The 24408-nt window shown below is 43.5% G+C and overlaps 1 protein-coding gene across 4 annotated transcripts in view; it reads left to right on the top strand.

Annotated features, from left to right (window-relative positions):
* Nucleotides 1-10519: 10519 nt before the first annotated feature.
* Nucleotides 10520-24408, top strand: part of RALA (RAS like proto-oncogene A) — a 103251-nt gene continuing 89362 nt past the window's right edge. For 2 of the 4 annotated variants that reach the window (XM_030203932.1, XM_030203943.1), the window contains exons 1-2: nucleotides 10520-10957; nucleotides 12839-12920. The gene's annotated coding sequence lies outside the window, so the exon portion shown is untranslated. Of the gene's footprint in view, nucleotides 10958-11317; nucleotides 11338-12838; nucleotides 12921-24408 lie in introns of those variants that run through there. The other 2 variants (XM_030203952.1, XM_030203962.1) reach the window with 2 other exon arrangements.

Below are 24408 nucleotides of genomic sequence, written 5' to 3'. Positions count from 1 at the left end.
CAACGCTCGGACGGGTGCTGGTTCCGTCCGTGTCGTCAGGATTGGTGTCGCCTTCCAAATAAGTGTCGTCGAAGTCGTTCGACCAATGGGAATTGGTTTCAGATACCTGCTCAGAGTGACACTTATCAACAGGGTAAAGTCCAATGTCCAGTGGGTCTGGTGGATCAGGTTCCTTGATATTGTCGAGGGCAGCAAGGTTCTCAGCAGTTGGTTCCCTGCGGAGACTCTTACCAGCGGGGGAGGGTGGTGGTATCAACACTTTCACAGGAGTGGTTGGAAAGGGTGGTATTGGAATAGGAACTTTATGTAGAGAAATAGTCTGTAAGGGAATGAGTTCTTCTGGAGTGAAAATCGGTGGGAATTGCTGTGGCATTTATCTGACTTGATTGGGGAAGTACAAATGTAGAATGTCAAGCAGCTCACAGATGTTGCTGTGCAGATTCTGTACTGTGGAAACCGCAACAGACTCTTGTTCTTCCGGATTCAATTGTCCTGCTAAGTTGCGGATTTGGGTGAGATCTTCTGCAAGGTTACGGATTCGGATGAGACGGATGTGAAGATCAACGTATGGAAGTGGGAGTGCTGGAACAGTTGGAGGAAGAGGTGAGGACGGCAACTCAAAAGCAGGTTGCAATACAGGTGGTTGTTCAGATGGTGACTCTGGAGAATCAGCGAAGGTTTGAATGACAATGTCAGCCAGATCAAGGAGGTGGGATTCAGGAGATGGATGGTCTAAGTTGATTAAGTGGTTAAGTCTTTGGTCGAGTTGGTCCAGTTCACAGTTTTATGCCCGTATATTCATGTCTGGGCTCCAGCAGTGAATATCCAGGCATACACGGCCAGCTAAAGCACTTAACCGGCTAAGAACCACATATAGACAGAACTGTGTTTTATGTGGTCCTATCTATGCAGTTATCTTAGCTGGCTAAGTGTTGGCTCAGCCCCCAGAATACTCACAAAATAGCCAGTTTTGGTTTGGGCACTAACCAGGCATTTTCAGTAACACTATTCAGTTATGTGCCACTGAATAGGCACCTTTAGCGCCAGACAACAGCCTTAAATAGTCACGACCATTTCTGCCTGTTTGAATCACTTTGAATATCTACCCCATAATTAATATGCCCTCAGACCTGTTTGCCTAGTGTCCCACCTAAGAGGTACAGAAATCAGCTACAAGCCTATTGTTCTGTTAAGCACTTTTATTTCTTTTTCTTTAAGCAGCATGTGTGGTAGCAGTGAAGTTTTAACTGCCATAAAAGACTGCAGCTATCACAGCCTATTTCCTTAACAGCCTTGAGATGGACAGGGAGGGGCTTTGAATGGACTTGGCTGACAGCAATGTTTTATTTTGCAGAGTGTGAGCTTCATTGTGCTCTGGTCTGCTACGGAGATTTGCAAGATGATTTGTGAAGAAGGACCGCTTTGGATTGGACTGTATTTTGAGATGAAATAAGAAGGAGGCTATTATTGAAAAACTTAAGATAAAAACTATTTATTGTGCCAAGTCAGCCTGTCAGGGAATTATGTCCACTGTAGCTGGAAGCAAGCAATGCTGCATTCATCTCAGCTTGGTATTATAAGTGTGAGGATAGATAGCCCTATTAGAATTTTTGTAATGTACATGTTTTCCCTTTGGAATGAGGGTATGTGTGTGTGTGTGTGTGTGTGTGTATATATATATATATATATATATGAGGATGAGGGAGTTTGTGATTTTTCTTTTTTTTCTTGGACTGGTGATTCCTTATATAGGGAGTTGTAGCATGTGTGGAAGTTATCTCTTGTATGGGTCTTTAGTCACCTTCTCCCAGAGATAGTCACATACGAGCAGGATAATTGAAATAGTTTCAGAGTTTATGGTTGGAGAATTCATCTAGATTCCTCATGCATCGTAGAATTCCTGGAGTGTCGTTTAAAGAATTCCCTTCATGCTGTGGAATGGAGGTATTTGAATAGCACATGAAAATAGTATTTTGGGATGGCAGGGAAAAGAAAATAGTCTTACTACTGCTTCAGTGAATGTGCACAAGCAATAATTTCCCCCTGGGAGTTCAATGCTAGTCTTATGTCAATATACTGAGTGAAATTTAGCATCTTTAGATTGTAAGCTCTTCTCTTTAGATTGTAAGCTCTTCTGAGCAGGGACCGTCCTTATTCGTTAATTTGTACAGCGCTGCATAACCCTAGTAGCGCTCTAGAAATGTTAAGTAGTAGTAGTAGTAGTCATTTTTACCATTGAGCTGCTACAACAAAACAGTGAGCATATACTCAATACAGAAAACCTATTCTTAATATTCTCATAGACATAACTGCAGAACAATATCATCTATGTTAAGTGAATTCCCTCTGCACTAAAATAGAGAATAATAAACTGCATGGTTTTAGTGGACCCTAGGTATGTCCTGCTGTTATATTGGCTTAGGAATCAAAAGAGTGTCTAGGCAGGATAACTTCCAAGCATGTGAGGATGAAGTGTCCAAAAAACAATGTTGGTGAAGTGTCTGTATTTATGAATGCAAATCGGTGAGCATACAAATCAGTGAGCATACACTCTCAATATAGAAAACCTATTCTCAATATTCTCATGAACATAACTACAAGTCTGGTGATAGACATTAAGAGGCCCAGGGCAGAAGCCAGGGAGGGGGCCCCAAAGCTGGTCTTCAACCTTTGCCTCCTTTAGCTTGAGGCAGGTTTGGCCCCACTATGGTATGAAGGCCCAAGGCAATTGCCCTGTTTGCCACCCCCTAACGCCAGCCCTGGATAAGTACCAAAAATTGGCCTTAACAAGCACTAATTGGTACTAATTAGCAGTTGTGCACATTTCTGACTTACAACACTATTCTGTAAACTGAGCGCCTAACTTCTCTCAAGCGCCCCTCCAAAGGGGGCGTGGACATGAGACTTCTAACAGTTATACTAAAGTACTGAATTATGACTTGTGAATACCTCCACAATTTCTAGAAAAAACAGAGGGCTCTCCTGGCCAGTGAGGTAATGGTAAAAGGAGACCCCTTTTGAAGGGAAACTGTCATTTCTATAAACCCTCAGTCCTGTTTGAATTCTTTATCTTTGGCTCTTGCTTCCCCAGCCATTTTACTGCACAGTAAGGGAAGTATTTGGCTCTGAATCCCTGGCCATGGTACCAAGTTACTGGAGAGGATCAAGGACTTTGGCTGATCCTCTGATGAAGTCATGCGAGGCCGCCGCTGGAAGTCTCAGCAACCATTTTAAAGAAGATGCTGCAGTAAAAGGGTCAGACCACCAGGGTCACTTGAGGTATGTGCCAGGAAGCACCCTGCGGCTCGGTGGAGGAGGTCTGGAATATGTGGGAGGGAGGGAGGGAAGGTACTGTAAAAAAAACAAAAAACAAGGTTATCTGTTTTCCGTTCCTCGAGCAGCTGGATACCTGCGCACTCAAAACAAAGCAAGCAAACCTATGAGCTGCTGCATCCACGTTGTCTTTTTTATATTGTTGGTGAAATTTTTATTTAATCTCACTTAGATTTTCAAACATGCCAGCTTGTGTATACGGATTGTACACAGAGGACGTATAATAACAGAATAATGTTTTATAGGTAGAGTAGTAATTTGTTATAAATCATAATCAGTGTGTCATTTGGAGGGGCACTCATATTTTTCTCAGTGTTGTGCTTTAGGGCTCTGTTCTGATTTTGGAGCTGATTGACTTCTTTATTAAGTCCTGCTATCTTGCCTGTTATACAGGGTTTTTGTGACATTGCCTCTGGAGACAAAACTGGTTCTTCCCTTGGCATTCCACCACCTCTTTTTAAAATTTCCTTCTCTTCTTGTTTGAGTAGGGGATGCTCCTCAGAATGGAACATTTGGGGGGGAGGGGTGGGCTAAGGTGGTGGATTAGGACCTCATGATCCTCGCAGTGCTATACTGATTAATATTTGACTTGCCTGGGAAAGGGTGGGAGGATAAAGTTGGTCACAGTTTGAATGGGCTTATATTTATAAAAACTAAACATTGGCTTATGTTATAACTTTTGTGAGGTTCTTTGTTTCTTTTTGTCTACGAAGAATATTATTTTGTACTGTTTGTTCTTTCATGTTTTTGCCTCAATAAAAAGCCCTCTATAAATTGAAAAAATATATATTGTAATGTGTATGCAAGAAAAGATCTGAGTGCTGAATTGCAAATGGGCATGGCATGAATGAGGCATGGGAGTTAGATATGTTTGCAGTAGGTTGTGTAGTACTTTACTGGTGGAGTGGCCTAGTGGTTAGAGCACCAGTCTTGACATCCAGAGGTGACTAGTTCAAATCCCACTGCTGCTTCTTGTGATCTTGGGCAAGTAATTGCCTAAATTGCCTCAGGTACAGACTTAAATTGTGAGCCCATCAGGGACAGGGAAATACCCAGTGTGCCTGACTGTAACTTACCTTGAGCTACTACTGAAAAAGATGTGAGCAAAATCCAAATAAATACTCAAAACAATTTAACTGGCCAGAAACAGCAGCTGGCTGGTTAAATTGCTAGTTCAGGGCTATCTGCTAATTTTTAGTGGGACTTAACTGGTTATCGCTGCTGAAAATTAGCAGTTAGCGCCTAAGTGAAAGCTGGCTGTTTTGGGAGCGTTCCAGGGGCACAGTCAGCACTTGGCCGGTTAGTGCCGATATTCAGCTCTTAACTGTCCAGGGTAATCGCATAAATGGAACCACATAAAACAAAGCGGCCATGTGTTAGCCTGCACTGAATACTCTCAGATACGGCCTGGCATTGAATATCCAGGAATAACACCAGCGGCAATCAACATAACGCTCATTGCTGCCAGCTGTAAATTGACCCCATAGCTTTTAGCTCCATAGCAGTAGCATGTGCCACCTTTAAGGCTTCTCTATGGGAATTCTAGACACCAGCTTTTGCCCTTTGAGTTGGTAGGCACTGAGGGGCCCATTTACAGAGCAGAGGTAAACCCAACGCGTACTTACCACACGCTAATCTGGAACTACTGCCGGCCGAACTTGGGTGCTGGCGGTAGTTCCAGCCCTGGTGCGCCATTTGTGGCACTCCAGAAATTAGCTAGATATTTGCCAACACAGTGCTAACTCGGCGGTAATCAGGCAGCACCACGTGTTACCCAGTTACAGTCGGGTTAGCACAAAGCCCTTAACGCCATCTCAGTGGGTGGTGTTAAGGGCTCCCCCCGCATGGCCACGCAGTAAGTGAAATCTTACCGCACGGCCATGCCATATTTTGGCCTTTTTACCCACAGCGCATGGCAAAAAGGGCACCGCTGCTAGCACAGGGCCCTTTTTACTGCAGCTTGGTAAAAGGACCCCCTCAGGATGCTGTGAAGAGGGGCTTTTCTTCTGCTGGGAAAGTGAATGCATTATTAGGGATAAATGAGATTTTATCTACTTTATACCAGATACACCAACTGCACAGTAAGCACAATTTCAGATACCTGCAAATTATAAAGTATGGTACACAGGACTGATAATATGCACGTAATTACAGTACTGCAATGTAATTATTGTTTGCATACTCTGAAAAACTGATAAACATGCACTGTATCTTTCCTTATCATGAATGGAAATTTGCATTTTAGAGCAGACACATTCAGTTGATTTCTGTTCTAATTAGATATTACTTCTAGACCAACCGTAGACTCACAGGAGACAGGAACAGTCTGAAGTACTAATTGCTTATGATGTACAGTGAGTAGATGTAACCTGGAGATCAGCATGACCAAGCACAATTCTAGCAGGAGAATTCTAAAAATGAAGGATAAGCTCATTGTATAACAGTGGGAAATCAAGATATAAAGATTTTCATACTGAACTTTCAGGTGTGTATGGCGAGCAGCAGACAGTAGCATTTAAGCATACTGATTATTCTGAACAGACAAGACACTGTTTGTTTTTTTCCTTGGGTATGTAGGGGCTCCATGCTCATATCTAACATTATTCCTACTGTATATAAGGTAAGAGAAAGACTACAATCATAGGTATAGATTGGGCTAGGCAGTGCCCCATACATATTTTGTGAACTAATGTAAAATTGGACCCCTTACTCCCTTACTTACCCTTTGCCTCCCTCTCTATAGTAAGCAGGCAAACTACGCCTATGACTGGAAAACTGGAAACATAGACTGGTTGATAATCAAAAGGATTTAACCAGCCAAAAACACTTGCTGACCAGTTAAATCGCTTGTTTGAGACTATCTGCTAATTTTCAACAGCACTTAACCAGTTATAATTGCTGAAAATTAGCAGTTAACACCTAAGTGAAAGCCAGCCATTTTGGGGGCATTCCAGGGGCTGAGTTGGCACTTGGCCAGTTAAGTGCCGATATTCAGCTCTTAGCCAGCCAGGGTAACCATATAAACAGGACAGCATAAAACACAGTTTTATCTTTATGCGGCAACCCATGGCCGGTAATTCAAAGTTGTTAAATCGCAAGAGATGTGAAAAATTACAAGAAGCCCTTACGAGACTGGGCATCCAAATGGCAGATGACATTTAAAGTGAGCAAGTGCAAAGTGATGCATGTGGAAAAGAGGAACCCAAACTATAGCTATGTGAGGCAAGGTTCCACATTAGGAATCACCAACCAGGAAAGAGATCTAGGTGTCATTGTTGATGATACCTTGAAACCCTCTGCTCAGTTTGCAGCAGCAGCAGCTAAGAAAGCAAATAGAATGTTAGGTATTATTAGGAAAGGAATGGAAAACAAAAATGAGGACTTTATAATGCCTTTGCAGACCTGTCAAGTCTCCTGCATTTAGCGGGACACTCCCGCTTTGGCAGGTCATCTCCTGCACTCCCGCCAAAGCGGGAAAGTCTCCCGCTGAGACACGGCATCGGCAACTCCCCCTTCCACCCGGTATTAATTTCCTAGCCACTGCTGCTTCCCCTCTTCAGCAGCAGCGGCCACGACCAAAAAAAACATTAAAAAAGCAAGCGTGGGGCCGCAGCAGCCTTCAAGCATGGGCTGTCGGCTCTACAGCCGCTCCTCTCTTCTCTCTCTCTCTCTCTCTCTCTCTCTGCCCCCGGAGGAACAGGAAGTTGACATCGACTTCCTGCTCCGCTCCAGGGACAGAGAGAGGAGAGAGGAGCGGCTGCAGCGCCGACAGCCCATGCTTGAAGGCTGCTGCGGCCCCACGCTTGCTTTTTTAATTTTTTTGTTAGCTCTTTTTATTTTGTCACGGCTGCTGCTGCTCAACAGGAGAAGCAGCAGTGGCCAGGAAATGATTATCGGGTGGCAGGGGGAGCAGGAGGCAGGTAGAATGGAGAGAGTGGGAAGATGCGGAGAGGAGGGGACACGGAGAAGGGCTGGAGAAAGAGAGAAGCTGATGAAGATGGAGAGAAGGGGGGGATCCTGGCTGAGAGCAGAAAGAGGGAAGACACTGGAAGGAAGGGTAGGGAGAGAAACAGGAGAGACATTGAAGGATGGGGAGAGAGAGGGCGGGACATGATGAATGGAAAAGGGTAGAGAGAGAGAGAGACACTGGATGGAAAGAAGGGGATAGAGAGAGAGAGAGAGAGAGAGAGACACTGGATGGAAGGATCGGGAGAGGGGGTAGACGGATGGAAGGATAAGGAGAGATAGAGGGAGGATGGAAAGATAAGGAGAGAAAGAGGGAAGACAAGGGATAGAAGGATAGGGAGAGAAAGAGGGGAGATGGATGAAAGGATGCAGAGAGAAAGGGGAGAAACTGAAAGGATGTGGAGAGAGAGAGGGGGGGGGTCACTGAACAGCCTTCCGGAAGTTATTGAAGACGCACCTGTTCGAAAAGACTTACAATAAGAATCCTTCTTAATGACTTGATCCCATTCTATATCTAAACCAACTAATACTGATCCCTCTAAATTGATTATGTTAATCATATTATCACTATTGGTCATTATATCTTACTTGTTTTTATTTTGTGCTATGTAAATCATTCTACAGACCTATCTACCTAATTTCTTACACACTAATATGTTAAATTAGAACAAACCTCTTACTCTGTTTATAATTATACCTTTTGTAACATAATGTAAGCCACATTGAGCCTGCAAATAGGTGGGAAAATGTGAGGTACAAATGCAGCAAATAAATAAATAAACAAACAAACAAACAGAAAAGAGTAGAGAGATAGAGAGACACTGGATAGAATGAGGGGGAGAGAGAGAGACACCAGGGCAATTCTATAAGCTGGCACCTAGACCCACTGACAGGCACCTATGTGTACTAAGGTGCTACTTTATAGAACAGTGCCAAGAAACATAGTAAATGACGGCAGATAAAGACCTGTACGGTCCATCCAGTCTGCCCAACAAGATAAACTCATTTTACATGGTATGTGATACTTTATATGTATACCCGAGTATACATATATGTATATGCCTTTCTCACGGCACAGACCGTAGAAGTCTGCCCACTTGTATTAAGTTCTGAAGCTAACATCGAAGCCCGTTAAAAATTACACTCCAGCCCATCTATTCAGTCACGATCAGGGCGTAGACTGTAGAAGTCTGCCCAGCTCCCGTTTTGTTTCCAATTACCGGCGTCACCACCCAATCTCCGCTAAGATTCCACGGAACCGTTCCTTCTAAACAGGATTCCTTTGTGTTTATCCCACGCATGTTTGAATTCCATTACCGTTTTCATCTCCACTTAGATGTACACATCACTTATGCACGTCAAAGACTCCATTAATTGACAGTTGCCTTTGTGCACTAGGCACTATTCTATAAGGTAGTAGTAGTAGTGCCTAAGTGTCATAATGCCTAACTGCAAAGGGGGTGTACACATTGACAGAGCATGGGCGGGCCTCAGTAACATGCATAGTTTAAAGAACACTATTATGTATGATACTTTGCACACTTAGGCATGCCATACCTTATGCCTGCTAGTAACATGATATAAGAGAGACACACCTAAACATGGGTACCCCAATGCCAATATATGTTAGTATTCTATAAATGGAATTTTGGTGCCAAGGTGTCATCATACAATTGATACTATGCACATGGCATTGGGGCACCTAAACGAAGACACCAATTTATAGAATTGCCTCGAACGTATCGCTGCCTTATCAGAGTGTGGAACTTCCTCTTTCTGGTCAGATTAAGGGAACCTTTTACTAAGCCGTGTAAGGCTCCATACACGCCCAATGCGTGCCAAAACGGCTACCGCACGGCTCTTGAGGTAATTTCATTTTTGCCACACGCCCGATACGCGTGGATGAAAATGTTTTCAGATGTGTGTATCGGATGCACGCCAAGTGGCATTTGGCATGCGTAGGTCATCACCACCCGGTTACCGCGTGAGACCCCACTGCTAGGTCAATGGCTGACAGCAAGAGCGCAGGCCCAAAATGGATGCACAGCAATTTTCATTTTGCCGCACGTCCATTTTCGTCAAAAATTTTTAAAAAGGCATTTTTTTACAGGTGCGCTGAAAAATGATTCTGCGTGAACTTAAAACCCGCGCCTACACTACTGCAAGCCATTTTTCAGCGCACCTTAGTAAAAGGACCCCAAAGAGACTGTAATCAAAACGATGCTATGAACCAGGCAGTACAAAAGAAGAGAAAGGAATGACTCAGCCTGTCACTGCTACCAATTATTGGCTAATTTTGAACTTCAGGGAATTACAGTACAAAAAGAAAGGTTCTGTTGGAAGGAACCAAGGAGCAGTTGCGAGAGCCCAGGGAATTGCTGGAACCCAGAGGAGTTGGAACAACAAGGAATTGGGAGCTGATTTCAGAAAGTAAGCAAAGAAAAGCTTGTGGCTTTTAAAGCTCCAGAGTTCCAGGAGTAAATTCTTCAAAGGCTGAGTTTTCACAGAACTCAAATCTCCAGACACAGATTCTGGTCTGTAGCCTGTGGACAACCTACATGCAAACAGCATGAGTTTAATATTTTAAGATTACAGCGAAACAGGACTTCTGGAAAGAACTTGCCTGGTTTGCCAAGTGCCAGAGCACCTAACTGCAAGGAGGCATATGTATGGGTAGAGCATAGATTTCTTTAGCAAAGGTAGCAACCGTTTTTATTTTCCGAGTCCTCTCTTTTTGTCTTCACAAATATGGTAACCCTATCAGTACAACACCTCCTTTCTTCTGCTGGTTATGCCTCTCTAGTCAGGGAGCATCCTTCTGGCTACAGCCTTGAGATCCTTAGGCATTATTACCCCAAGGTCCCTATCAGCCTGTCACCCTTGGATTTACTATGTAAAGACAGGTATTGTCTTATTTCCTCCTCACCAGGCTGTTTTGTAAGGATAAAACCGTCTCTCTCTCCACCCCACCCCCCCCCACCCCACCCCCATTCTCAGCCAGCAGATAGCCACAAATTTTTACCACACCACCATCTCAAACATTGAAACTGAAACATCTCCACTTTTTTCGCTCTCAACAAAGGCCAGAAGAACTACTATACACAATGACAGGGTGCAGGCCACGCCCACAAACTAGCCGAGCATCTCCCGGGCCGCGCCCCCTTCGCCGCACGCCGGTTCTGGAAGACCACGAAAAGTCAGGAGAGAGCCGCGCGCGCACGCCGGTTTGTGACGTCACGGGCCGCCGGGGTCGGAGAAGAAGCAGAGTGTGTGTGCCCTTCAGCCTGTGCTGTCATTGATAGCTGTTGGTTCTCTGACGTCACTGGCAGGCAATCAGCGGATCAGGAAGGGGGGGATGGAAATCGAGGATGGATAGCAGTGGAATTGTATGAGGAGCAAAGCCGTGGACTTGGTTCTTTCTTTCTGGCATCTCGTCCCCGCCCTTCCTCCATCTCGAGCGTTTGTTGCTGCCGCCGCGGATGTGACCTCAGCACCGGTGTCCCCCCCCACCCCACACACACATAGTGGCGCGCGGAGGGGCGCCCCCCTAGCCGCCGGGCTGTGTGTGTCTTAGTGCCTCGCGGGCTCTGCGTTTGGGTTGGTGTCGGAGGCGCATTTGCTACAACCTGAGCCGGGAACAGAGTGACGGCGAGCGCAGGTAAGAGTGGTTCCTCTAGTGATTCCTTTTCCCCCTTTAGTAAATGAGTGTCTCCTGTTGCTGCGAGCACTAGGGGCGTGTTTAATGCTTCGGTGGAAATAAATAAATACGGAGCCCTCGGCGTTATCTCGCTCTTGCTCGGGCGGGCGGTGGTTGAATTAGTGGCCCCTCGGGAGCTTCAGGAAGGGAGGCTGGGAGGAAGCTATCTACTGGCAAATATACTGTATACAGTTCTGATTGCAAAGAGCGGGGAGAGTGGGCCGCAGTTTCCAGTGCTCTTAACTGCAAAGTGATTTTTCACAGCTGCAGATCCGCATAGCAGGCTGGGTTCTATCTTTCTATCTCTTTCTCTTGCTGGTCATGGCCGCTTTTTTCAATGAGTATATATTTTTTTTAATTGTACAACAAAGGGCTTTAAGGTTTTAGAAGGCAGTTTATTGAGGAAGGAGGGGATATTCTTCCCTCACACCGGCAATATTAGTGAGTTGAGAGAACTGGATTTCTAGGGTTGCATGCCACACCCCAGCTGTCAGAGCCACTGGAAAGCCCCAAGGCTGGCCCGGTTACTTCACTCCTCCAGGCAGATATAGCTGCCAGTATCATTCTCTGTTCTCTAGAAAAAAAAAATTACAATTTTGTTTTTGTGTGTGTTGCTATAATATGATTATGAGAACGTGGTTGTCCGTGTGTAAAACTTTTTACAAGCTGCAAATATAATTTTCTGTCAAGATTGTAATCGTTAAAGCGGTAAATACTGGTCTAGATTTTCACTGATCAGTATGGCATGGTTGTGGTTTTTGTCACTTTTATTTCATGTTAAAAAAAAAAAAAAGTAAAATGAACTGCGTTCCCGTTTTTTACAGAATGCCCTGTTTTCATCTTTGCATGTGTCCTAGAATGTCTAACTTGTATTTGTGACCACCGTTTGTAAAAGTGCATTTTCCATATATTAAGTTAATTAATATTTGGTGTTCACTTAAAAGCATTGTCATGCATTCAGGCACAGTATTAGGCCATTGAAAGACACATCATCACTATAATTTTTCTGTAAGAGAAGAGCTCATATAAGAGAATATACTCATATTCTTCAGAACTAGAAGAAAAAGAATTAATGTTGGTCCTCATTTAGATTTGGCTTCTAATCTGTTTTTCCTGATAAGAATTCAGTCAGTAGCACTGAATGAGATACTTAACCCATCTGACTTTGGCCCCCATATTTCCTAACACCCTGCCTCCTTTGATCATGGTTTGCTGTTCATTGATTTGTTCTACTTAGTTTATGCTGTGGAAACAGCAGTTAATGGTAAACTGTTTACAGTGCAGAATATGATAGTATTTGTTTTATGAACTTATTTAATCAGTATTTCAAATACTACAATGTTCCTGGGTCTCTGAAATTTAAAGGCATGTGTACCTCCCCCCCAAGCCCATGTAGATGATCTACTCACATGGGGTTCTCCCTTCAAGAGAGACATACTCTGGGCCTCTGTTCCCATGACCTTTTCTTGAAGGAAAAAGTTATGCATAATTCTTGTGACTCCCTCTTTTGATTACTTTTGCATAATCAGTAACTACAGTGGAAAACAAATCAATAACAATCCATAGCATAGAAACAGTATCATATCCTTCTCCAGTTTCTTAAGAGATTAACATGTTAGTGATCGTACCAGTATGAATGAGATGGGCAAGAAGGTTCAGAACCCTCCTAATGTGTTTCACACTGGTAGGAAACCAGAAATGTTATTCTTGTGAACTCTGAAGGTCTTCTAGTATGGTTTTGTCCTTCCACTACTCCTAGACTTATTCTTCTGACTTTTCCTGACATGTCAAAAGATGAGAGATGAAGTTATTGACCTTTGAATTTCTTATCCTCTTACTTAGACATCAGCAAGTCCTTTGTTCCCTTCCATTCCCGTCTCATCCTGGATTGGAAACAGAAGATCCTACTCGTATCATCCCTTAAGTGAGTAATCTTCCTCTAAGAATAGTCTCCAGTCCTTTTCATAATATAAAACGTTGCCATCTTCTGGCTAAATGAAATTATTACTTCTACATCTTTTCTTTCACCAAATCTGTTACTCTGTGGTGGAAAATAGTCTCTTTTAGGGGAAACAAACTATTCTTGGACATAAGACATACAGAAGGAGATATTAGCATAATAACTTATTTTACTGCAATTCCCATTGCATCCTAGTTACTTTTAACATAGCGCTTTAAAGGCATTTTGTACATGTTAGTAACCCATGTTGATAGTATTTGATGTGTCCTTGTAAAAAAACAAAAGATACATTTTTATTACTGTATCTGTATTCCAGTTATATTTTACCATAGTGTGCTTTCTTCCGGCAGTTATGAAATCTTTTCGATACTGTAAGAGCTGAAAAATTCCTGATATTTGGCTACTAGCATGGCCTATGAAATTTGCTGAATAGAACCTTTGCAGATATGTGCATTAGAAAGTATTGGTTACCCTTAATTGGAAGCCTTGTTTGTTTCATGGAAGATGATTAGTGGAAAAAGTTATATCATAGAAGGTGGCTGACTTAAAATATATTAGCTGCAGTCTGTATGATGTTTGCCCTACGTTTTCATAAGACAGTGTGTATTCAATGTAGTCTTTGACATGTACAATAATGCACCGTGATAATTTATGGAACACCCAAATTAGAGGCCGACTGAATTTCTGTTTCAGCAGCAAAACTGACCCAAAATTTGGGTTTGGGTTATGGCCGAAGATTCCAGTGCCAGCACTGAAACTTTCCACCCCCTAGAAACCTTGAATCACTCTCGAGTCAGTTTTGGTGCTGAAACTGATATTCGGTCGGCCTCTGATTTGTACATTTTGAAGACTACATTGAATACAGAGTATTTTATGAAAATGGGCAACCATTTACCCTGCAGATTGGGCAAAGAGTTTCCAGCTAGTCCTCCTGTCTCCAGGTGTCCTCACACAAGCCTGCACCAGAGATTCCTCCCAGGTCAAGATGCTGAACAAAGCATTCAATTGTGACTCCAGGTGGCAAGGGAAAAAAAAACCTTATCTTGCTCTTCATTTTTACCATTCCAACAAAATTATTTAGGAATGTTCACAAGCGCATCTGATCAAGCGCATGTTGTGACAGCCATCTTGACTCCCTTCACTAACGATCAATTCTTGACATAATTGGCACCATTTAGGATTTGCGCATGCATATGTCTGCGTGCTTTCCTATAACATGTGGAGGGACATTTTCGATATGACCTCTAAGTCAGACAAAAAAACGCACAAAATCAAGCCATTGGGATGGAGGAGTTGCCAGCATTTTTAGTAGACTGGTCCACCTGACGTCCCAGGACAGCAATAGGGCACCCTAGGGGGCACTGTAGTGGACTTCATAAACTGTTCCCAGGTACACATCTCACCATTGCTCCCTTACTTCGTGTGCTGAGCCCTCCAGTAACATAGTAGATGACGACAGAAAAAGACCTACGTGGTCCATCCAGTCTGCCCAACAAGATAAACTCATATGTGCTACTTTTTCTGTATATGTTACCTTGATTTGTATCTGCCATTTTCAGGGCACAGACCGTAGAAGTCTGCCCAGCACTAGCCCTGCCTCCCAACCACCAGCCCCGCCTCCCCCACCGGCTCTGCCACCCAATCTCGGCTAAGCTTCTGAGGATCCATTCCTTCTGAACAGGATTCCTTTATGTTTATCCCACGCATGTTTGAATTCCGTTACCATTTTCATCTCCACCACCTCCCGCGGGAGGGCATTCCAAGTATCCACCACTCTCTCCATGAAAAAATACTTCCTGACATTTTTCTTGTCTGCCCCCCTTCAATCTCATTTCATGTCCTCTAGTTCTACCGCCTTCCCATCTCCGGAAAAGGTTTGTTTGCGGATTAATACCTTTCAAATATTTGAACGTCGAGTGGAGGAGTGGCCTAGTGGTTAGCGTGGTGGACTTTGGTCCTGGGGAACTGGGTTCGATTCCCACTGCAGGCACAGGCAGCTCCTTGTGACTCTGGGCAAATCACTTAACCCTCCATTGCCCCAGGTACAAATAAGTACCTGTATATAATATGTAAGCCGCATTGAACATGCTATCAGTGGGAAAGCGCGGGTACAAATGTAACAAAAAAAAATATCACCCCTGTTTCTCTTTTCCTCCAGGGTATACATGTTCAGGTCAGCAATACTCCTAAACCCACTACCCCCAACTGTACACCACTATCATAGCCCTTACAGGTGAAGGGGGCACCTATATGTGGGTACAGTGGGTTTCTGGTGAGTTTTGGAGGGCTCGCAGTTTCCTCCACAAGTGTAACAGGTAGGGGGAGGTAGGAGCCTGGGTCCACCTGTCTGCAGTTCACCCAACAATAGACTACTCCAGGGAGCTGCATGCTGGTCTAATAGACCTGAGTATAACATCTGAGGCTGACATAGAGGTTGGTAAGTAATGTTTTTCATCGCATTTTTTTGGGGGGTGGGAGGGGGTTAGTGCCCACTGGGGGAATAAGGGGAGGTCATTCCCACTAGTCATCTGGTTATTCGTAATAAAAACAGGTCTAGTCTAAGTCTTAGGAATGGCCAAGTTCTGCCCTGAACATGCCCCTGGCACTCCACCTTGAGATTTGGACACACTTCTGGTCGACATAAGAGAAAAACGTCTCAAAATAAGTTTCAAAAATACTGATTTGGACATTTTTTTTGTGAGAAGAACGTCCAAATGCAGACTTATTCCACTTTTTTGGACGTTTTTCTCTTTTGAAAATGAGCCCGTTAGTGTCCAAATCCTATAGCACACAACTCAACTCAAAAGGGGGTGTAGCCATGTAAGGGGTGTTCTGAAAATTTGTGCATGTTACAGAACAATGGGTCAGTGTGTCCAACTTGGGCACTAGCTTTTACACCAGATTTCAGTAGGCATTAAGTCTGGCGCTCTAAATTAGGTCGTGGGAATCGGTGCTAATTGAAGTTCTAGAAAGGGTGTGAGCCCTTTGTAGAATCGTGCTTAGCGCTGATTTTTTCCATCACCCATTTTTGAGCTCCACTTATAGAATCTGGCCCTAAATGGGAAGGGATTGTAAGTAGTTAGCATTTTAATGCAGACAGGTAAGCTAAATAGCATTGCTCTTAACCTTTTAATCTGTTAGACCAGACATAGTGAAATTTAGTAATTTTCCACCAGCTGGTAACTTTGCTCCTGATGCAGCCATTTCCAGATGAAACATGGCCATGACTGGCACAGATGTTTAAATCTCTGGGAGCTTCTGGATTTTAAATAGGGACTGTTTGCCTTCTTATAATGTCTCTCTTGCTCTTCTCAATAACACATACAGGGCATCCTTAAGTTAGACTGGATTGGTCTTATTTAAGGGCAAAAAACACAGGATTTGACTACGGAGGACTTCAGCAGTTCAGAGGAGTGCTCGGAGTCAATCAACGCAAAGCTTTTAAATGACGGGTCTAGAATAGGGGTTCTTAACCTTTTTTTATTCTTGCACCCCTTTAACAATGAAACCCTTTCACACCCTTCCTAAACCATATGTCCACAAGTAATTACTGAAAGCTACATACAGTGGTGGAAATAAGTATTTGATCCCTTGCTGATTTTGTAAGTTTGCCCACTGACAAAGACATGAGCAGCCCATAATTGAAGGGTAGGTTATTGGTAACAGTGAGAGATAGCACATCACAAATTAAATCCGTAAAATCACATTGTGGAAAGTATATGAATTTATTTGCATTCTGCAGAGGGAAATAAGTATTTGATCCCCCACCAACCAGTAAGAGATCTGGCCCCTACAGACCAGGTAGATGCTCCAAATCAACTCGTTACCTGCATGACAGACAGCTGTCGGCAATGGTCACCTGTATGAAAGACACCTGTCCACAGACTCAGTGAATCAGTCAGACTCTAACCTCTACAAAATGGCCAAGAGCAAGGAGCTGTCTAAGGATGTCAGGGACAAGATCATACACCTGCACAAGGCTGGAATGGGCTACAAAACCATCAGTAAGACGCTGGGCGAGAAGGAGACAACTGTTGGTGCCATAGTAAGAAAATGGAAGAAGTACAAAATGACTGTCAATCGACAAAGATCTGGGGCTCCACACAAAATCTCACCTCGTGGGGTATCCTTGATCATGAGGAAGGTTAGAAATCAGCCTACAACTACAAGGGGGGAACTTGTCAATGATCTCAAGGCAGCTGGGACCACTGTCACCACGAAAACCATTGGTAACACATTACGACATAACGGATTGCAATCCTGCAGTGCCCGCAAGGTCCCCCTGCTCCGGAAGGCACATGTGACGGCCCGTCTGAAGTTTGCCAGTGAACACCTGGATGATGCCGAGAGTGATTGGGAGAAGGTGCTGTGGTCAGATGAGACAAAAATTGAGCTCTTTGGCATGAACTCAACTCGCCGTGTTTGGAGGAAGAGAAATGCTGCCTATGACCCAAAGAACACCGTCCCCACTGTCAAGCATGGAGGTGGAAATGTTATGTTTTGGGGGTGTTTCTCTGCTAAGGGCACAGGACTACTTCACCGCATCAATGGGAGAATGGATGGGGCCATGTACCGTACAATTCTGAGTGACAACCTCCTTCCCTCCGCCAGGGCCTTAAAAATGGGTCGTGGCTGGGTCTTCCAGCACGACAATGACCCAAAACATACAGCCAAGGCAACAAAGGAGTGGCTCAGGAAGAAGCACATTAGGGTCATGGAGTGGCCTAGCCAGTCACCAGACCTTAATCCCATTGAAAACTTATGGAGGGAGCTGAAGCTGCGAGTTGCCAAGCGACAGCCCAGAACTCTTAATGATTTAGAGATGATCTGCAAAGAGGAGTGGACCAAAATTCCTCCTGACATGTGTGCAAACCTCATCATCAACTACAGAAGACGTCTGACCGCTGTGCTTGCCAACAAGGGTTTTGCCACCAAGTATTAGGTCTTGTTTGCCAGAGGGATTAAATACTTATTTCCCTCTGCAGAATGCAAATAAATTCATATACTTTCCACAATGTGATTTTCCGGATTTAATTTGTGATGTGCTATCTCTCACTGTTACCAATAACCTACCCTTCAATTATGGGCTGCTCATGTCTTTGTCAGTGGGCAAACTTACAAAATCAGCAAGGGATCAAATACTTATTTCCACCACTGTATGTTGCTGTTAGCCGCTAACTGCTAATATGTCACTAAAATTACAATAGTTCATAGTTATACTGTGAATAAATAACTGTCTAGACCTGGGATGGGCATCCTCTGTCCTCGAGGGCTGCAACCCTGTTGGGCTTTCAGGATTTTCTCAGTGAGTATGCATGAGATCTCTTAGTATACAAATGGTGGTGGTGCATTCAAAGAAATTTCATGTATATTCATTGAGAAATCCTGAAAACCTGACTGGGACCAAGGTTTCCCACCCCTGCTCTAGAAAGATCCAATAAATTGCCTCAAAATTTAAGACCCTTTTTTGCACCCCATTGACCTCTTCCCAGCACCACTGGTTAAAAACCCCTGAGCTATAATAATTTCCCATCCAAGGAGGAGACAGTAGAGAGAGGAGGTGCAAAAGAACAGCCGCTAAGCCATATAGCCTGACATTCTTAGCATTAAGGGCCAGCTGATTTAGAAAGAGCCAGTCAGCCACCTGATATATACACATACATGGAGTAAGGTCCAAGGCCGTTGCATCAACATAGTTTAGCAGCTGGATGTCATTGGGAGTGAGCTGATGCCTAGAGACTGCATGAGTGTGGGAAGGGCTAATAAATTGAAAAGTACTGGGGATAATGCAGATTTTTGTGGAACTCTGATAAGGCAAAGGATTGCATAGAGATATGGTATTTACTTGAAATGTATATGCAGGTAGGAGCTGAACCAGCGACTTGCACTGCCAAAAGTAGGGATTTTTCCTGTGCTAGAGGTGCACACCCAGTGTAAAAAGGAGTTTATAGTTGCAAGCTCACATTTTGAAATGTGATGTCATGTTGATTAATTCATCAGCCAGAATTATTCACCAGTAGCTGAGTTTCCAGGTATTTGCTCAAGAAATCTAGTACCTAATGGGTGACATAGTAGAAAATAGACACAGGAGGAAATGATGTCACTGCCAGAAATGGCTAAATAGAGAGCTCTGAGTGAAATCCCCCTCCCCCCACAAAAAAAGCTATAAGTCTATAGCCCCCAGCAGTACTAATGGCAGGAATGGTGTCCTTACTGGTTGGTGATTGCGCGTATCATGGAATTAGCGGTCGCTGTACAGCAATCAATTTATCAAGCTTTGTGTACTCTGGTGCAGCAGGGCCTGGCGCCACGAGGTCAGCACAGGAACGTGGCATGGAGCCACCTGTGTCACAGAATCTGAACTGGCAGTCCCCTGAGTGGTGGAGACAGAGGTGATCTCTCAGCTGGAGAGCCCTTACAAGAAATTCGGGAGTGGCTCCAGGAAATAAAAATGGGCATAAAAGCAGTCCAAGTGGAGCTGGCTACGCTGGGAGCAGACTTGCGCGCCGTTATTACTGAACTTGGACACCAGGTAGAAGATGCGGAAGAGCGCGTTGAGGAACGTTCTGACCCTCCTAACTGGATACCCAATTGCAGGACCTCAAAACTGCTTGTGAGTTGTTTCTAGATAAGATGGATGATATGGAAAGCAGAAGTTGGTGCTGCAATTTACACTTTCATGGAGTGCCTGAAACCTCCACCTATATAGACTGCGAATAGGTAGTGCAAAGTATATCAGGTGCTTTACTTGGCACAGAGGGGTCCACAAGTCAGTTAGGGCCAGAAGAACTCTGGGGACACCTCGCAACAACAAGCGAGAGGACATAGTACCTTGTTTAACAACTACAAGATTAAGGAACAGGTTTTACAGGCTGCCAGGAAAGTGGATAATTTCAAATGGGACTCGTACCAGATAGAGGTATACCAGGACCTTGCGAGCGCCACTTTGAAATGTCGAATGGAGTTGAGGCCTGTAACTCTACAATTGCAAGCAAGAAGGCATACAATAGAAATACCACCACCCCTTTGCCCTGATATTCTACAAAGATGGTAATTTACAACAGATCAGCACGATGGCAAAGGCCCAGCAACTTTTTCCAGAGACCAGCGCTTCTACTAAGGCAAAACAACCATCTGAGTGCAAACTCTCTCTTGGACTGTCGGGTCCACCAAAATGGCAGAGGGTGGCTGCCTGAAAAGACAATTGTCTGCAAGAAATATGTCTAAGACTGCAGCCACTTGAGTGACCTGTTAGCGGAGGCCAATTTGGCTGGGAGTTTACTGGAATGACTCCAGGGCAGCGAATGATCTGCTTAGTTACAATGTGCTTGTTTTAGCATTTTGTGTATACTGGGGGTTATTACACTATGGCATTCTTATTTTCATGTGGGCCCTCCCTGTCATATGCACTTCCTCCACTCAGTGCCTTCTCTGTATAGCGGGGTGGACTGCTTTATATTTGCATGGTGTGGAAGGGTGAGAGGGGAGAGGGATGGGGTGGGAGATGTGGGGTTCCATTGGGGGGAAAGTTGGAGGTTGGCAGGGCGGGAGGGGTCTGTCGGGGAACGTTTGTTAAGGGTTCCTAGTTTTCAAGTTTAATTGGGTACATGCTCTTTTGAAGAATTTATCATATGGATAGGATAACTTTGATTAGTTACAATGTTAGAGACTTAATTCACCAATTAAGTGACAGCTCTTATTTAAAGAACTTGAATGGACAAATGCCACAATAGCATTAGTGCTGGAGACTCTCTATTTGCTTCCTAGTATGAAAAACTTTGTAGGAACTATCCCACCATATACTATGCTTAAGTACATAAGCATCGCCATGCCGGGACAGACCAAGGGTCCATCAAGCCCAGCACCTCTGTCTTTGATATCTTTATCTCATAAATATTCATGGGTGGTTCAGGAGGTGGTGAGGGATAAAGAGGGACGATATCGTCTCCTCCTTGTACAGTTAGGTTCCATGACTTATACTTTGTTTAATATATATACTTCTAATGAAGATCAGGGGGAGTTTCTGTAGGGATTAAGTTTAGTACTTTTAAAACATGCTGAAGGCAATCAAGCAATGAACGGCCAGAGAATCCTATCTTATCCAAAAGTTCAAACATGAAAGCCCAGTGAACCCTATCAAACGCAAGTTCAGTCTTACATTAAATCTGTTTCTGGACAGTTCCTCGTGAATAGTTTATGCCTGAACAGATGGGGTTTGGTTAATTGTGTGGAGAGAGCCTTCTTAACTAGAGAGAAAATATACGTTTTACTCAGTTGGGCATCAAACTCACTCTCATATTGATTTGGGGAATTAATCAATAAAGTGGCAAGCTCAGGCCTCATGTATCTGGCCTCCTATGTAATCTGATTTCTCTCTAGTGCAGCTGAAGTTTAGTGGGGGTGGATCATGGGGTCTTCAGTATTGGCATCTTAATGTCGCTCTCTTGCAAGACCCAGCCAATGTCACTCAGGTGAAGAGGGATCTTTTAGACTTCATCAAACATAATGATCCTGGGGAGATTAGCCCACTTATACTTTGGGAGGGGCATAAAGCGGTCATGCAGGGGAAACTTATTGCCTTGCAGGCTTATCTTTTTTTTTTTTTAATTTATATTTATTAAGTTTCCATTTTACAAAGAAACCATCTTTGATAGGATACACCAATATCTGAATATATTACAAAGGAAAAAGAACCATTTAAATAAGAGAGAGAATTTTTCCCTCTTATGTTACTACATAATCGGATATAATAGTCCACAAATAAAGGAGATTGAATACCAAGCAATTAACTATAATACCATTGGCAGTTGGCATAACTGGAAATAGTCCAAAGAATATAAGCAGGAGGTAACCCCTCTTATTTAGACTGCTTTATATCTTAGGCTGTTCCTTGTTACTCTGCATATTAAGAAAATTACATAATTGTTCTGGTTCAAAAAAGACATATCTCTTATCATTAAATGATAACAAACATTTGCAAGGAAATCTCAGCTGAAAACATGCTTTTAACTCATTGGATTCTTGTTACATGTCCAAAAATCTCTTTTTTTTTTTTTCTTTGTTGTGTCCATCTAGATATATCAGGAAATATTGAAACTTTACTTCCTTTAAATTCAGGATGAATGTTCTTAAAATATAATCTTAGTAAAGCTTCCTTATCTTGAAGAAATACAAATGACACAAGTAGAGGTGACCTGGTTTCAATGTTCTCAATAGATTGTTCCAGAAGATCTGTGACATTTAATGTTCCCCACAAGATTATCTTGCTGTGTTGAAACCATTTGTTGTTGCTTTAATTTCGAATCCAAGTAATATAGTCTCTGCAAAGGTGGAAGGGACTGTTCTGGATATTTGTATACCTATCTTAGGAATTTTGTAAACATATTTCTCGGAGTAACACATTGAGATTGTGGAAAGTTCGGTATACAAAGATTCAGATTTCTAGATAAGTTCTCTAAATGTTCAGTCTTTCCATTCAGTGGTTATTCTTCTCCTTGTCTTTCTACCATATAGTGCCTTGGGGAGGGGATCTTGGGGAAGGGTGGGCTCTAGAGAGTTTGTTTCTGTATACCTGCTATCTGGTTGGTTTTCTCTGTTTTTGAAGATTTTTTTAATAAAATAAAAATAACTTCAAAATAGACATAGACCTGATAAAGTATATACATTGAAGCAAATTTTTTTGTTAAACATTGACATATACAGTGGGGGAAATAAGTATTTGATCCCTTGCTGATTTTGTAAGTTTGCCCACTGACAAAGACATGAGCAGCCCATAATTGAAGGGTAGGTTATTGGTAACAGTGAGAGATAGCACATCACAAATTAAATCCGGAAAATCACATTGTGGAAAGTATATGAATTTATTTGCATTCTGCAGAGGGAAATAAGTATTTGATCCCCCACCAACCAGTAAGAGATCTGGCCCCTACAGACCAGGTAGATGCTCCAAATCAACTCGTTACCTGCATGACAGACAGCTGTCGGCAATGGTCACCTGTATGAAAGACACCTGTCCACAGACTCAGTGAATCAGTCAGACTCTAACCTCTACAAAATGGCCAAGAGCAAGGAGCTGTCTAAGGATGTCAGGGACAAGATCATACACCTGCACAAGGCTGGAATGGGCTACAAAACCATCAGTAAGACGCTGGGCGAGAAGGAGACAACTGTTGGTGCCATAGTAAGAAAATGGAAGAAGTACAAAATGACTGTCAATCGACAAAGATCTGGGGCTCCACGCAAAATCTCACCTCGTGGGGTATCCTTGATCATGAGGAAGGTTAGAAATCAGCCTACAACTACAAGGGGGGAACTTGTCAATGATCTCAAGGCAGCTGGGACCACTGTCACCACGAAAACCATTGGTAACACATTACGACATAACGGATTGCAATCCTGCAGTGCCCGCAAGGTCCCCCTGCTCCGGAAGGCACATGTGACGGCCCGTCTGAAGTTTGCCAGTGAACACCTGGATGATGCCGAGAGTGATTGGGAGAAGGTGCTGTGGTCAGATGAGACAAAAATTGAGCTCTTTGGCATGAACTCAACTCGCCGTGTTTGGAGGAAGAGAAATGCTGCCTATGACCCAAAGAACACCGTCCCCACTGTCAAGCATGGAGGTGGAAATGTTATGTTTTGGGGGTGTTTCTCTGCTAAGGGCACAGGACTACTTCACCGCATCAATGGGAGAATGGATGGGGCCATGTACCGTACAATTCTGAGTGACAACCTCCTTCCCTCCGCCAGGGCCTTAAAAATGGGTCGTGGCTGGGTCTTCCAGCACGACAATGACCCAAAACATACAGCCAAGGCAACAAAGGAGTGGCTCAGGAAGAAGCACATTAGGGTCATGGAGTGGCCTAGCCAGTCACCAGACCTTAATCCCATTGAAAACTTATGGAGGGAGCTGAAGCTGCGAGTTGCCAAGCGACAGCCCAGAACTCTTAATGATTTAGAGATGATCTGCAAAGAGGAGTGGACCAAAATTCCTCCTGACATGTGTGCAAACCTCATCATCAACTACAGAAGACGTCTGACCGCTGTGCTTGCCAACAAGGGTTTTGCCACCAAGTATTAGGTCTTGTTTGCCAGAGGGATTAAATACTTATTTCCCTCTGCAGAATGCAAATAAATTCATATACTTTCCACAATGTGATTTTCCGGATTTAATTTGTGATGTGCTATCTCTCACTGTTACCAATAACCTACCCTTCAATTATGGGCTGCTCATGTCTTTGTCAGTGGGCAAACTTACAAAATCAGCAAGGGATCAAATACTTATTTCCCCCACTGTACAGTGTCTGTGGCAAACATGCAAATTTTTTTTCTAGGTCCAGGTCTGTTGGTTGAGAAAAGCAGTGAGTTCCTAAATTAATACCTGGTATGTTTGAGTGATTGTCCTGAGCATTGATGGAGATTGAGAATGTGTATGTTCCTCAGGGAGTGGCGCTCA

This window comes from Microcaecilia unicolor, chromosome 1 (genome assembly GCF_901765095.1).
Source record: "Microcaecilia unicolor chromosome 1, aMicUni1.1, whole genome shotgun sequence".
Taxonomy (NCBI): domain Eukaryota; kingdom Metazoa; phylum Chordata; class Amphibia; order Gymnophiona; family Siphonopidae; genus Microcaecilia; species Microcaecilia unicolor.
This window is presented reverse-complemented; position numbering and strand designations above follow the sequence as displayed.